Raw genomic sequence first — 14288 nt, 5'->3', positions numbered from 1 at the left:
TCCTAACCATAATCCCATTTTGTAATAGTGATTTTAGTATTTTTGTATGAACAATATCACAATAATTACTTATAGTAAACCTCATCGAACTTTCGTCTACGTCATTTACAAGAAGCGTTGCATCATTTTGAAATTTAAATATTTGCAAAACATTTAACGATTTATTTAATTGATAAGAAATATAAACGTTTTATGATATTGAAAAGATTGATAAAATAGTAAAAGATTAAATACATTATCGGTATACCATTTTTATCAGTAAATACAACAATTTGGTCTATTTGTGTGTGTGAGTTACAGTAAAAAATAGCAGCAAGATGCAAGGGGGCTCATTTGGGCCGTCGAACTAATAAAGCATCAAGCATGCGTAATAATAGAGCAGAAAGAATAGACGAACAAATCCAACAAAATAACGAAAATGTGCGTGTGAGCATGTCACCATTGAACGGTTTGCTCATCGGCACGTATCCAGTAGCAAGGCTGTTCTTGAAGTCCATTCGCACACAAAAACATATCTCAAAGGACTTCGTTCCTCCCCGGGTCTCTTCTTCCCAAACCTTACAATTTTTTTTTGTTATTGTTTTAATTTACACGGGACTTATATCGTGTCTTCATCGCAATTTTATGGAGGAAAGTCATGAAACCAAAATTGTAGCAAGTGTAAATAATTTAATCTTGAAAAATAAGTTAATAAATCATGTAAATTAATTCAAGTATACATACATTACACACATTCAATATACACATGATTCGAGTGTTTACTATTGACAGTATAATCAGAGAAATGATAGTATAATCATATACTCAGCGCCAAAAAAACTATGGAAAGAAAATAAACAAAATCAATGACCATTATTTATCAAGCAATTATAACAATAATTAATTTATAGTAGACTCTGTTTTGATTGTTTGAAATTTTAAACACATTTTTGATGTTTAATTTATTGTTAAATGGTTTATATTACTTTGACAATATTCAAAATAAAATCCTTAAGAAATAATATCATTATTCTTAATCTAATTTAATTATTTTATGCAATAAGTAAAACTTAATTCCCTTTGAATTGTGTTAGCAGCGCCACCTTTGAACAGACTATGTTTGTTTATATAGTTTGTCTAAAATAAATCATCTCGAGTTGTGTAAAATATTAAACTATATTTCAAAAAAATATTTAGCAGTAATTCAATCTGTCTGTTTTAATAGAAGCTGTCAGTTGCTAATAATTGAATCGATTGAAAGGCAATAAAAAAACGCGGTTGCCTCACTGGAATTATAAAAGGATTAATTTAAATTAATATCTTAGGAGTCACGGCAAAATTAAAATTCTCGCGCAAGACGAAAAATTATGGTGATGGCCAACGATGCAATGGCGAAATAGTCAGTGCAAAGATTATGTTCCATTCATATACTATGTTTATCACGTATTCTACCGCCAAACAGCAATATTTAGTATTGTTGTGTTCCGGCTTGAAAGGTGATGGAGCCAGTGTAACTACATACATACGCATACGCGATGTAAGGAATAGTTAATATTTTTTATATTGCCAATGTATATGAGTGGGGGTCACCTTTTGTAACGGACCACCTTTTTCAAAAGTTCTGTCTCATAATGTGGGACGAATGTACGATAAGCCACACACAAAACGCATGAAAAAATTCGCAGGGTGGTGCTTTATACATATATGTATGTATAATAACAATCAATAAGTCGCAAGGCCAAACGATGTCCGTTTGTGGCTTAGATTTGGGCACACCATGTTTATCACACGGACAATTATACGTGGCACATTCTCGGGTGGGCAAACCATCGAGCTCGACAAAAAATATCGTACACTCAATTGCTCTTCGAAATTAATTAACTACCTTAGGATAAAAATATATTAATTTTTTCACTTTACATTTAACTTTTAACTTATAATCAAACAATGAACATGTCCATCACATTAATGAAATACATTCAAAGAAAATGAATGGTTGGTGCTTCTTTGTTTTTATCGGCGGTTATCATCTATAGCGTTCCTTTCCTTTTTCTATCATATATCGCATCCCCACACACAATAAATTCGTTACTTTTTATTTAAAAAAAAATATTCAGTAGATATAATTTATAAGGGAGAACAACGTTTGTCGGGTTAGCTAGTATATTTATATATTATTCAAGAACTGTTTTAGTGCTTATAGCAGAACTATTAGAAAAATCGTATGGAATGCATAAATCTTAAATTTGTTTATTTTTACTCCTTCTTCAATAATATTTAGCCAATAACGACAACGCGGTGTAATATTAAAAAAACATAGTTTATTGTTTAATCAATCAATAAATATGTGTGTGTGTGCAGTATCCGTATATTATAAAATCAAATATATCATAATGTAATAGAAACGAATACAGAGCTTAAGAAAACTTATTAAATACGCATATTTTTTCATTGAAATGGATACTTAAATATTAGTAAAGACATTAAGAAACATTGTTTTATTTAAATACATAGACGAAAGTTTTGATTTTTTATTAATATTATATCAGACTTATGTTATAGATGATAAATTATATTTTGTCTGTTTGTAGCCTCATAGCGACTTAACCACTGAACCGGTCGTAATGAAATTAAACAATAACCCCGGGGCCTGGCTAAGGACATAAGGCACTTACGGGGAAAAAATAACGTATATTTTTCCTCTCTTAAACTTAAGTTTAGTTCGTCACACGTACTTAAAAGCAATGTTTAGTTAAACATAGATTTTTCTCTTTCTGTTATAATTTATTTCACGTTCGAAAGAAGAAGATATAGCGAGAAGATATATTAATAATCCGCTAGGCAATATTTATAGTTGAAGTCGTATATGTCTATTTACATATCGCTGGCCTAAGTCGTTGCGGGTCGCTAGTATTACATAAATATAATAGATTTGTATAAAATAGTCTTTTATAAAATATAATGTTATGTTTCCGGATTTAACCGGCGACTTCGCAAGAGCGAACACGCTACATTAAATTCGTTATGATATTTCACATCCTCTGTTTTCTTTTGGTTTTGTAAAATATGTTTAACTTTCAATTTGTTTTTTTGTTGTTCTTTGTTACGATAGCGGATGCTAAAACTCTGATATTTCACACGTTTTCTTGCGAAACATGTTTCTTAGCGTTATTTTAAAAATATAATATTCGAAAATCCCGTTACATATTGTAGTTCATTTGAACGTAAACAGTGCACCGGCTTACGGGCCACGTAGCGAGTAAAAGTCGCTGGTTCGATCGTAACTTTTTGGGCTTTTGTCGTCCTGAACGTAGCACAAGTTTTGCATTGCTTGCTATGATTTTGATATCATTCCTAATAACAAAAAAATATATATAAATATTACTTATATATATAAGTGAGGGCGTCAGTTAGGATGTTTATAGCATTGAAAGACCAATTGCGCTAATCTAACGCTTTATAAATTAATGTCATGCTTTATGAAGCAACTATAAAACAAAATAAAAAAATTAAAAAAGCTTTTTATTTTTCACCAATTGAATAAAAATATTTAACAAACTGTACAAACTCCATTATGGTGGTAATAGCCTGTGAATGTCCCACTGCTAGGCTAAGGCCTCCTTTTCCTTTTTGAGGAGAAGGTATGCAGCTTATTCCACCACGCTGCTCCAATGCGGGTTGGTGGAATATACATGTGTCAGAATTTCAGTGAAATTAGACACATGCAGGTTTCCTTAAGATGTTTTCCTTCACCGTAAAGCACGAGATGAATTATAATCATAAATTAAGCACAAGTCATGAAAACTCACTGGTGCTTGCTCAGGTTTTAACCCACGACCATTGGTTAAGATTTACGCGTTCTTACCACTGGGCCATCTCGGCTACTACAAACTCTAAATTATAATAACAGAATTCACGAAATAAATTAAGTCAATTTAAATAAAATTAATTATATATATCATTATTAAAATTGGATAAAATATTATATTAATTTGTAATTAGATAGTTAATAATTATTAATAATAATATAAAATTTGTATTTTTTTATAAATTTATAAAGCAACTATGTTAATTTCTTTCATTTTAGTATTTTTTGTATTATTCATTTGTTTTTCTTTTTTCTTTCTTGTTATGTTTGAGGACTTATCATTTTATCGTTTTATTCGTTGTTGCTGTATATAGTATGTATTTATATCATATACTTGTAATTTTGTATGTACTGATAATATAATTTATTTATTGATATATAATATGTGTATTTTATATTTACATTTGTTTATTGGTTTTGTTTTAAATAAATATTAATGTTATTTTATTCATACCACCACCTACCTCATATCCTATCTGTAATTACTTACACCGTTGGTTGCCTGGAAGAGATCGCTATGTAGCGTACATTTATTTAGGCAGTATTGTTTTGTATTTTTCTCTTTGTGGTGTGGTGTACAATTAAGTATAAAGTAAAGTAAGTATGTTGAAGTATTATCTTGGACATAGATATACCAAGTCAAAGCAAAATGTTCGGCCATCTTGCCCTTTTATTACAATATTAAGTATACAAAATTTATACAATATCGGCATAACATATAGATTCTTGTAGCGTAGACAATTTAAAAAAAATGGACTAAAACAACTCTTATAACTCGGTTAGATAGGTAAGGCGTATATATATGTATATATAGGTCGAGATCTGAGACCTCTTTCTAACTAACCTATCATTATCACAATAACGTTTCATTCTTGGTTATAAAATGTTGATTGTGAACAAGATATTTTATACAGTTCATTTCTTTAAAACATAAATCCTAAGAGACTGCGTTTCTCTCCTAATCATAAAACCTGTGACTCTGTTGATAATTCTCGAATTTAATTACTGTATCAAATTTAGTATGATGGGCCTCCTGATGGTAAGTGGCCACCAACGCCCATATACATGGCATTGTAAGAAATGTTAACCATCGCTTACATCACCAATGCGCCACTAACCTTGGGATCTAAGATGTTATGTCCCTTGTGCCTGTAATTACACTGGCTCACTCACCCTTCAAGCTTGCACAAAGTCCTACCACCAGAAATAAAACCAACGTGTACATACTTATATGTCCCCTTAAGACTCTGCATATAATCATTCATAATATTTATAATCGGTGGCCGTGTTTTTGGTGGACTTGAGTTAAATCGGCTTTTTATTACTGAGAATTCTCATAATAAAATAAATCCTATGATTTGTTGACGTGGTTTTATAACCCTCGCTTTGTTTTCAATATATCGAAACTTTTACATGTCATATCAGATGTTTTTTTGTTTGTACATTTTTGGTTTAAATATCAAGCATGACGTAATATGTTTATTATGTTTTGTTCTGATTTAAGAGTATTTTTTAAATAATAAATAGGTAGTAGGTTTGAAGGGTGAGTGAGCTTGTGTAATAAGAGGCACAAGGGACATAATATCTTAGTTTCTAAGGTTGGTGGCGCATTGGCGATGTAAGCAATGGTTAATATTTCTTACAGTGTCAATGTCTATGGGCGATGGTGGGCCACATACCATCAGGTGGCCCATATGCTCGTCCACCTACCTATACAATAAAACAGCACATTAATTAAAAACATATACGAGTAGTTTCGTTAAGAAAATTAGATTAAGTACTAACTACGATAAATGTATTTAAAGGAATATCGACTTCACACAGTTCAAATAATTAAAGTTTTAATAAGATATGATGTAATTAATAGCTAGTTCAACAAAACTCAGGCGTCGAAGAGCATGGAATTTCCCCCATTAATGAGGTTACTAGTCGAACTCTCTCTTCATATAAAGGTGCTTCCTAAATCATGTCATGTCGAGCGACAATAATTAAATTGAATGTTTTAATCACGTGCACTCCGATAGCTTAGACAAGTTGATGTAATTGTATGTTAATGCTATTTCTATAATGCTAGAAATTAATACATATTTGATTTTATTTGTTTTTTTTTTACAAAACTTTATCTAAAAAAAGATATTTTAAGTGAAATAAAATCTACTAATTTCTTTCCTTGTATGTATTATCTTTGATAACCTATTTACCTATTTAGGAGCTACATGTGGCTTATAAGCTTGATTCTCATCTTACGTCGATGAAGTAATATGCCTATTCACATTTCACTAAATATTAATTCAAATTGTTCGAAAATGCAATTGTCGACTTGTATAATTTAATTTAAGTATACTAATCGACTACAATTTTGTATAATATAAAGAGATTGGTATTTTTGTAATTTAAATGCAAGCCATTTTAAAAAGACGGGCGATTGATCTGCCTGACGTTACGTAGAGTTACCCCTCAATACAGAAATTAATAAAAACACATTTCTTACCCCGTCAATGCACCATTAACCAATCAGATCTAAGATGTATGTATCATGTAATTGTAAGATTGCGTTGATGTGTTTACGTGTAATGACGCTGACTCACTTTTCGTTGAAACCTAACAAGCTCATCAAAATCAGTTTACCAATGGGAAAAAAATAATAGTAATTAATGAATTAGACCAACTATCTTCATATCTTATAGTAAAAAATCAATAAGTAGGAGTCTTTAAATACCCACTACAGGCCTCCTATTTTGTAAATAAGGTTTCGAGTTATTTGCAAGAGTACGATATGAATTATAAAGACATATTAAGTACTTGATATTTGTAGTTCTTGCTAAGGTTTGAACAGCAATCTTCATCACGCAATCAGATGTTATAACCGTTGGGCCATTTCGGCTCAAGTATATTGTATAAAGTAGGATTTATTATATTTATAGCTAACATTTTCGTATAACGATTTTCACGTACATCCATTATCCAATATTTTGCGCTGAGAGTCGTGTCAGCGGCACCAGCTATCTGTTAGACCCTTGAGATTAGAAGGGCTCTAGTAACTTTGTCAATATACACGTATTAAAATAGACGATGCTCGTGATTTCGGTAGGAATACACTTCCTAGTTCTAACGTTATAAATTAATAATCATGTCAGCTTTAACATGGTTATATAAAAGATGATTTTAAATGAAAACTATTATTTTTATCAAATATTATATTTAAAGTTCGAAAGCCTCGAATTCGCTTGGGGACGTTGGATGTAAAAATGAAACCTATATTAATCTCCTATCGTTAAAGTAAGCCTGTAAATATCCCACTGATGAGCTCCTCTAATTTTTGTGGAAAAGGTTTAAAGCTTACTCCACCACGCTGCTCCATTGCGGGTTGGTGAACATAATTATTAGCCTCCCTTTAATATACTTAAATTATCTTCTAGTTATCACCATGGCCGTTCTCAGGTATGTTCTTCTAATATCCTTTTTCGACATTAAAATTGCTCATGGTGCTTTCTGTGTGAAACACACACAAGTTTCTTAGATAAGTACACACTTCACTGAAACTCCTTTTCTGATCACATTTTTTATAATAAATTATTATATATTAATAAACTATTTCATACATTTACGACATTTAATATATATTAAATAATTATAATAATGTAATAATAAATATAATAATCGAAGACTTCTCCAAGTTTATCTATTCTAACAAATATAAAGTACAAAAATCAGAACATTGGATTTGCGCCATTTTTAATTAAATACATAGCTTATGAATTTAGGGAGTTCGAAATTAAAGTACAAATTTTACGTATTGAAATGTAGATCAAAGAGCATACAGGGATTCTGTGTGACCGACTAATATATTTATAGTCGCAGACGGTCGCTGATATTCGTGGTACCGAGGGGTACTAACTTACTCAACGAAATGCCCATACCTAGGATCCTACATCCTAAACGAATTCAAAATAACGACATTGGATAATTTATATCATTATGACTATCGTTTAACATTTGTCCCGTGATGATAGTTGTAAGAAACAAGTAAAATAAATAAACATATCGACCACAAATAAATTGCATTGTACGACAAGTGGACTTAAAACCATATAGGCATTCTCTGTCGGACAACTTTTATGCTGCTTGCATTGCGATTCTGTAAGCATTCATTCATTACTCCTACGTGAAATGTTGACAACTGACTAATGTAATATACGTACTATATTATATATAAATTTTTTATATACAATTTTAATGCGTGTTTTCTTGAAATGTTATAATTATTATAGTCAATGTTGTGTGTCACTTTTAGACATCACTACTATTTATAATATTAGTAAATGTATGTGTATAATCGAAAAACAACTAAGTCATTATTTGCTGTGGAAACGATGCATTTATTTCTGCAAAGATCTGCTATATGTTACTGTTAAGTATCACTTTTGTTTTTGCCATTTGATTGCACAGATGTGATCTTAGCTTTACAAAGGGTACCGTGGTTGCTTTCGTTGCTTTTCGTGCTGGGTCGCTCAGGTGTGTACGACCTTTAACAGATGCTCGTAAGGCGAATAGCACATATGGTTCAATTGCAGTTTAAATTTAAACTATTACTAATACCTACTGTACTTTTCATTATAAAAATAATATAACAGTCTGTAACTGTTCCACTGCTGGGCTAAGGCTGAACACTCTTTTTTTGGAGAAGTTGGAAAATTTTCATTCGATACATGCAGATTTCCTCACGATGTTTTCCTTAACTGCCGAGTACAAGATTAATTATGAGGATACAAATTAAATAAATAAAAATTCAGTTGTACTTTTCTGGTTGTGAACTCGCAATCATCGGCTTAGATTAATTCGTTGTAATCACATGCCCATTTCGACTAGTTTTCCTTATATCTACTTCGAAATCTGTAATTTTACTCGACTTTAAAAAAATACTAACAATACCTATCAATTTATCAATCACCGTCACGTCATACTATTCACCTTCAATAAGATTGATAACTTTTAGTGCGTCACAAATCAATTAGTTCCGACGTCATACTCGACTTTCCACATCGTGTCCTACTTTAGTTTCTGACACAAGGGTTTTAAGGTCAGAGAAATAATAGACTATTCTATTATTGGATTATTATTTAATGGTACCCATTTCGACTTATGTCATTTAAATTAGTAATTTAGGCAGTAATTTGTATATATTCTTGCAACTATTATAATAATATATAACGATATCCATCATATCAAACCCGAGCAAGTACCACTGAATTTTCATGTGCTTAATTTGTGATTATAATTCATCTCGTGCTTGACGGTGAAGGAAAATATTGTAAGGAAACCTACATGTATCTAATTTCATTGAAATTCTGTCACATGTGTATTCCAGCAACCCGCATTGGAGCAGCGTGGAATAAGCTCCAAACCTTCTCCTCAAAAAGGGAGAGGAGGCCTCAGTCCAGCAGTGGGATATTCACAGGCTGGTACTGTATAACGAGATATTATATATTTAATGAATTGTATTATATATTTTATTTTATTTTATTGGTGGCCGTTATTTAACATTTATATTGATAGATAATGTTGGTATTTTTTTTCCAAATAAAATATTACCAACTTTATGAATATCAAAATATATAAAAATTTGAACATTTATTCCGTAAATTTTATTTTATGTTAATAGTATTACTGTTTATTTTTATTGTGGCTAATATAATAAAGTTAATAAGAAAATATTGAAATCGTTCACTAATCTATTTACAAAATTATACTGAACGTTAGGCGTATGAAATAACACTCATGCGACCTATTTCTGTGGATGGGTATTTATACTCGTGTGTACCTGGACTATGTGACGGGTATTTGACTCGACGAGCACACTTCAAGTATACTATTTAAGTATAAACGCCGTTGGCTTTCGTATTTGTATTCGTTATTTGATGTTAAAATATTTGCAAGAAGCATTGGCTTAACGCTTTTCTTTCATTATGATTAGCTCATTATTCATTAACTAATAGTATTTTTTTTTATAAAATAATGAGGCAATCGGGCAATCGGTCTCCTGATGATAAGTAATCACCACCGTCCATAGGCATTGGTGCTGTAAGAAATATTAACCATTTCTTACATCGCCAATGCAATCACCAACCTTGGGAACTAAGGTGCTATGTCCTGTGTATCTGTAGTTACACTGGCTTACTTACCCTTTAAACCAGCACAATAATACTAAGTATTATTTAGCGGTAGAATATCTGATGAATGGGTAACCCAGATGGGCTTGCACAAAACCCTACCATAAAGAGAAATTTGATAGATATCTATAATTTCCATCATTCTCACTGTTATGGTTCCGTTCCAGTTTAATATTCGCTATCTTATCTCCACTGCTACAAACGACCTTGAACTTAGGACCTTTTATGAATGTCTCATGACTTCATTTCCTCACATAGTCCAATCCAGTTTAAAATGTCATCATAACTGTTTCAAATGTAATATAATAATAATAAAATTATTTCCTTCAGTCATATTAAATTAATTCAATACAATTTCCACGAAATAACACAGTTAGCTTGTATAACCGCAAATCCTGGACCGTCTGTTTATAAATTCAGCTGCTTTGCATCGCTGGCTCTAATTAATCGTAAACGCTTACTGAATTATGACGTCTTATATAAAATTTCATCAAAATGTTTACCATAATTAAACTGAGTGTAGTGGTTTTGATTTTTCATTCGAAATGTTTACATATCATAGGAACTAGGCTGCAAGATTATTGGGCGTGGGAATAACTAAAGATTTTAAGCCGAAGGGAATTCTCAATTCTGAAAAGACATGTTACTAAATATACTGAGTACAGGAATACTGCGTGATCTTGAAGAAACAAAAAGTGATTATTACTTTCTATAAAATGACATAAGCTTTCTCACCTAAATGAGTTGCTTGCTTTAACATAATACGTCGCGTCAACATTGGCGAAATATAGTTACAATGCTACAATGCTGGTGTCTTCAAATCCAGAGTGAACAGGTTTCTTATAGGTAAGCGTGCTACATCCTAGACCGTGTCGATGCTTAACATCAGGCAAGTCAACGGTCAAACGCTGGCCTATTAATTATAAAAAAAATATATATATAATATTTTTTAACATAAAATGTATTCTCTGTTCATCGTTATTGTTATGGAATTTGTTGGTTGAGGTACAAAAAACGGATGGCCTAGTGGAACATATCAATCTTAAACGAAGATCGTGGATTCGGGTATTTTAATAATTTTAATTTATTTTTATAACTCATATTATGTTCACCGGGGATGGAAATTATCATTAGTCTACAAGTGTCGGATTATAATCAGAGACATGTGTGGGCAACTGAACTAGATCAGTATTGTGGAACAAGTTCCAAAAAACCTTCTTATTAAAAGGAGGGAGATGACCGACCAACTGACAGTGCAACATACTGACTGTTATGAACAGTACATAAACCGTTTATGTTAGAAGCTGTGAAGTATACATAAAATTAATTCGTTATCTTGATTATCAAACCGCAAATCCCCGAGTTTCAGTTAAGTCATCTTTGCATCTCTCTAATTAGCTGTAAACGCTCTTTGAATAATGACATCTTCCGTAAAGCTTCGTTAACTACGACGGCTGTCTGTGCTGGAGCAATGTGTAATTAGTACCAATATCATACCATAACATTATCAATGACATCAATTCTATCTATTACATTTATATTAGATTTTTACCTTTATTTTCTTCTTTTATTTGAAGAATTATATATATATCTCGTTTTTATTATTGACTTGCTTTGAGCAAGTCTATCAAGGTGGAATTTTGTAAAAAAATGTATGTTTCTGAGTGAAGACTGGGCTTTGTGCGGCGTATTGGTGTTGTAAGTAATGTTTAGCATTTTTTTAAGCGCCAATGTTTGTAGGTGGTGGTGACCACTTACCATCAGCTGGCCCACTTGCCTGTCCGCCTTATTATTATATGAAAAAGAAATACATGGAAATTAAATCTTAAATTTGCTCTATATCAGTTCAACAAATTTATTTCGCATAAGCTAGGCACGCAGATTTTCAATAGTATCCAGTATAGTGCATCCAGATTTTAATAAAGCTTTGATTGAAATTCTCACGTATTAAATAATAATAAAAAATATTGCCATCGTAACATATGTTTATAATATAATTATGAAACCAGTATAACCAGATTAACTCTTAAATCGAATCATAGATCGTAAAATGACCTCGCAGCCTGTAATCAGCCAAGCATTGTGCATAATAAGTTTGTCGAGCTGATTAATTAGCAAAGTAACTAATGACGCAAATAGGTTGAATACATATAGTACGAGGGCTTATAGCATAGTGCTTATCTGATTTAATCATAAATTGTATGTTTACTATTTTCAAGTATTTATTTTTATAAAACCTTTTCAAATCTGGCAAATTTAAGGTTATGTAATAGGAAGAATGTCATTGTTATTTGTACACTACATGTGAAGTATAAAAAACTTCTTATTTAACTTTCAATGTAGAAACATTTTCACTTATCCTGCGGATCTGAAATGTTATTTGTCGATTTAATTGCTATGATATTGCATTTTTATGGTATGCTAAAAACTTAAAGCGAGATATTTCTCTATAATTTATTTAAAAAAGTAATAAATTTCTATTTACAATTGTATCTTATGACATGACATATGTATTATCACGACAAACTTTACTATTAATTTATTAAACATTGTATTTAACGTAACTTTTATATTAATTAAAGTATACACGAATAAGGTCACGTACTTGCTTTCGTTTTCCAAATAAATATAAATTGTTAATTTAAAAAAAAATAAAAAAAATATTGAATGTTTATTTCTAAATAAGTTTTATATTCTTTGTAAATGTTAAATAAACAAGCTCACTTAAATGAAGGAGTGCCGTTTAAAGTAAACAAATGACGAACTCCCAAGTTTTCCGACCTCATTACATATATAATATATAATAAAACTTAATGTATACTTTTCTTATTACCTATTCGTTGTTTATCGGCATGATTGTGATTGTTTTCGTGTGATATTCTCCTGACCGATTGTTATCTATATATTAAGGTAAATTCAATTTCTATGATAAAATTTAATTATATTCAATTTTTTAACACGGATTCAATTCAATCGTTGAAGGTCTTGAGTAATAGAAATCAAAAAAATAAATAAGAGCCGAATCGATAACATTGTTTATGTGATGTCAGTTAAAAATGCAGAAGCGCTTAATGTTTACAATTGGATCTTAGACTATAATACGTCAGTACAAGCAAATGTAATAATTTGAATTACTGACTGCAATATTCGATAATATCTGAATGGTTACGATTAATTGTAATAACGAATGGAAAGGTAAGATAATTTATTACATTTATTATAAATTGTTCAAGCGTACAATTGTAAAAATGTACGTAAATATATATAATTATATATATATATTATAGTCACCGCTCGGATAGAGAAAAGTGACAATCTTTGAAGAAAGCTTGTACCTGAAGAATCCTTCTTACGATAGGCAAATTCAAATATTTCATGTAATTTTACTTTTCAATAAACATCTCTTTATAAGGACAAATTAAAAATTTCAATGTAATGAATTTATATCTTGTAGAATTATTATAATTATCAATTGATATATTTCGTTTACAAAAGTTTGTTAAAGTATTTAAATTTTAAATGTAATCATTTTGTTGTGGAATAAATAAAGCTTTTATAAATATTTGTATAATTTATTATTTTTGCATCCAAAAGTCAAGATTGTTAAAATTAGGAAAAACGCGAAGTAATGTTACTATAATTACCATTATTTAATATTTAGGTAATCCGAATCGAAATATCCGAAATTTTAAAAGGCTCATTGTACATAAATTTAACTTTATGAACAAACTTATCTTCAATTTACTTGCTCGCTATAAAATAGTGTATCGAACATGAGAGTAATAATATAAATTAGAACTTTTAAACAGAACGCCGAGCCATATTTAACAAACTTCTTACTGGCCTGTTTCCTTGGCGCCAACTTCCTTTGAGTTAGTTAAACTTGTCTGAACTCTCTTATTTAATATTTTCCGTTTCATAACCTCATTGCAAGCCAAACACTATGAATTTGATTTTATTCGATAAGTTGTTGAATTTGAATAACGTAAGTATTAACATACATAGTTGAAATCTATAAACAAAATATCGTATAATAATTTAATTTTTAAGGTACTATGTTATAAATTTTAAATAAAAATTTTTAATCAAATAGACTTATATACTATTTTTATAATATAGTATTATTTAACTTTTATTTCTTTGCATACAGCTCGGAAATGCGGCCTGCATTGCATATGGGCAGCTTTTCGTCGGGAGGGAATCGGGACGGACTATTTAAATTGTGATTAAAATAGTAATTAAAAAAAAAATTGATATGTGAGTTAACGTGA

Source organism: Nymphalis io, chromosome 20 (assembly GCF_905147045.1).
Source record: "Nymphalis io chromosome 20, ilAglIoxx1.1, whole genome shotgun sequence".
Taxonomy (NCBI): Eukaryota; Metazoa; Arthropoda; class Insecta; order Lepidoptera; family Nymphalidae; genus Nymphalis; species Nymphalis io.
Note: the sequence above shows the minus strand (reverse complement) of the source record.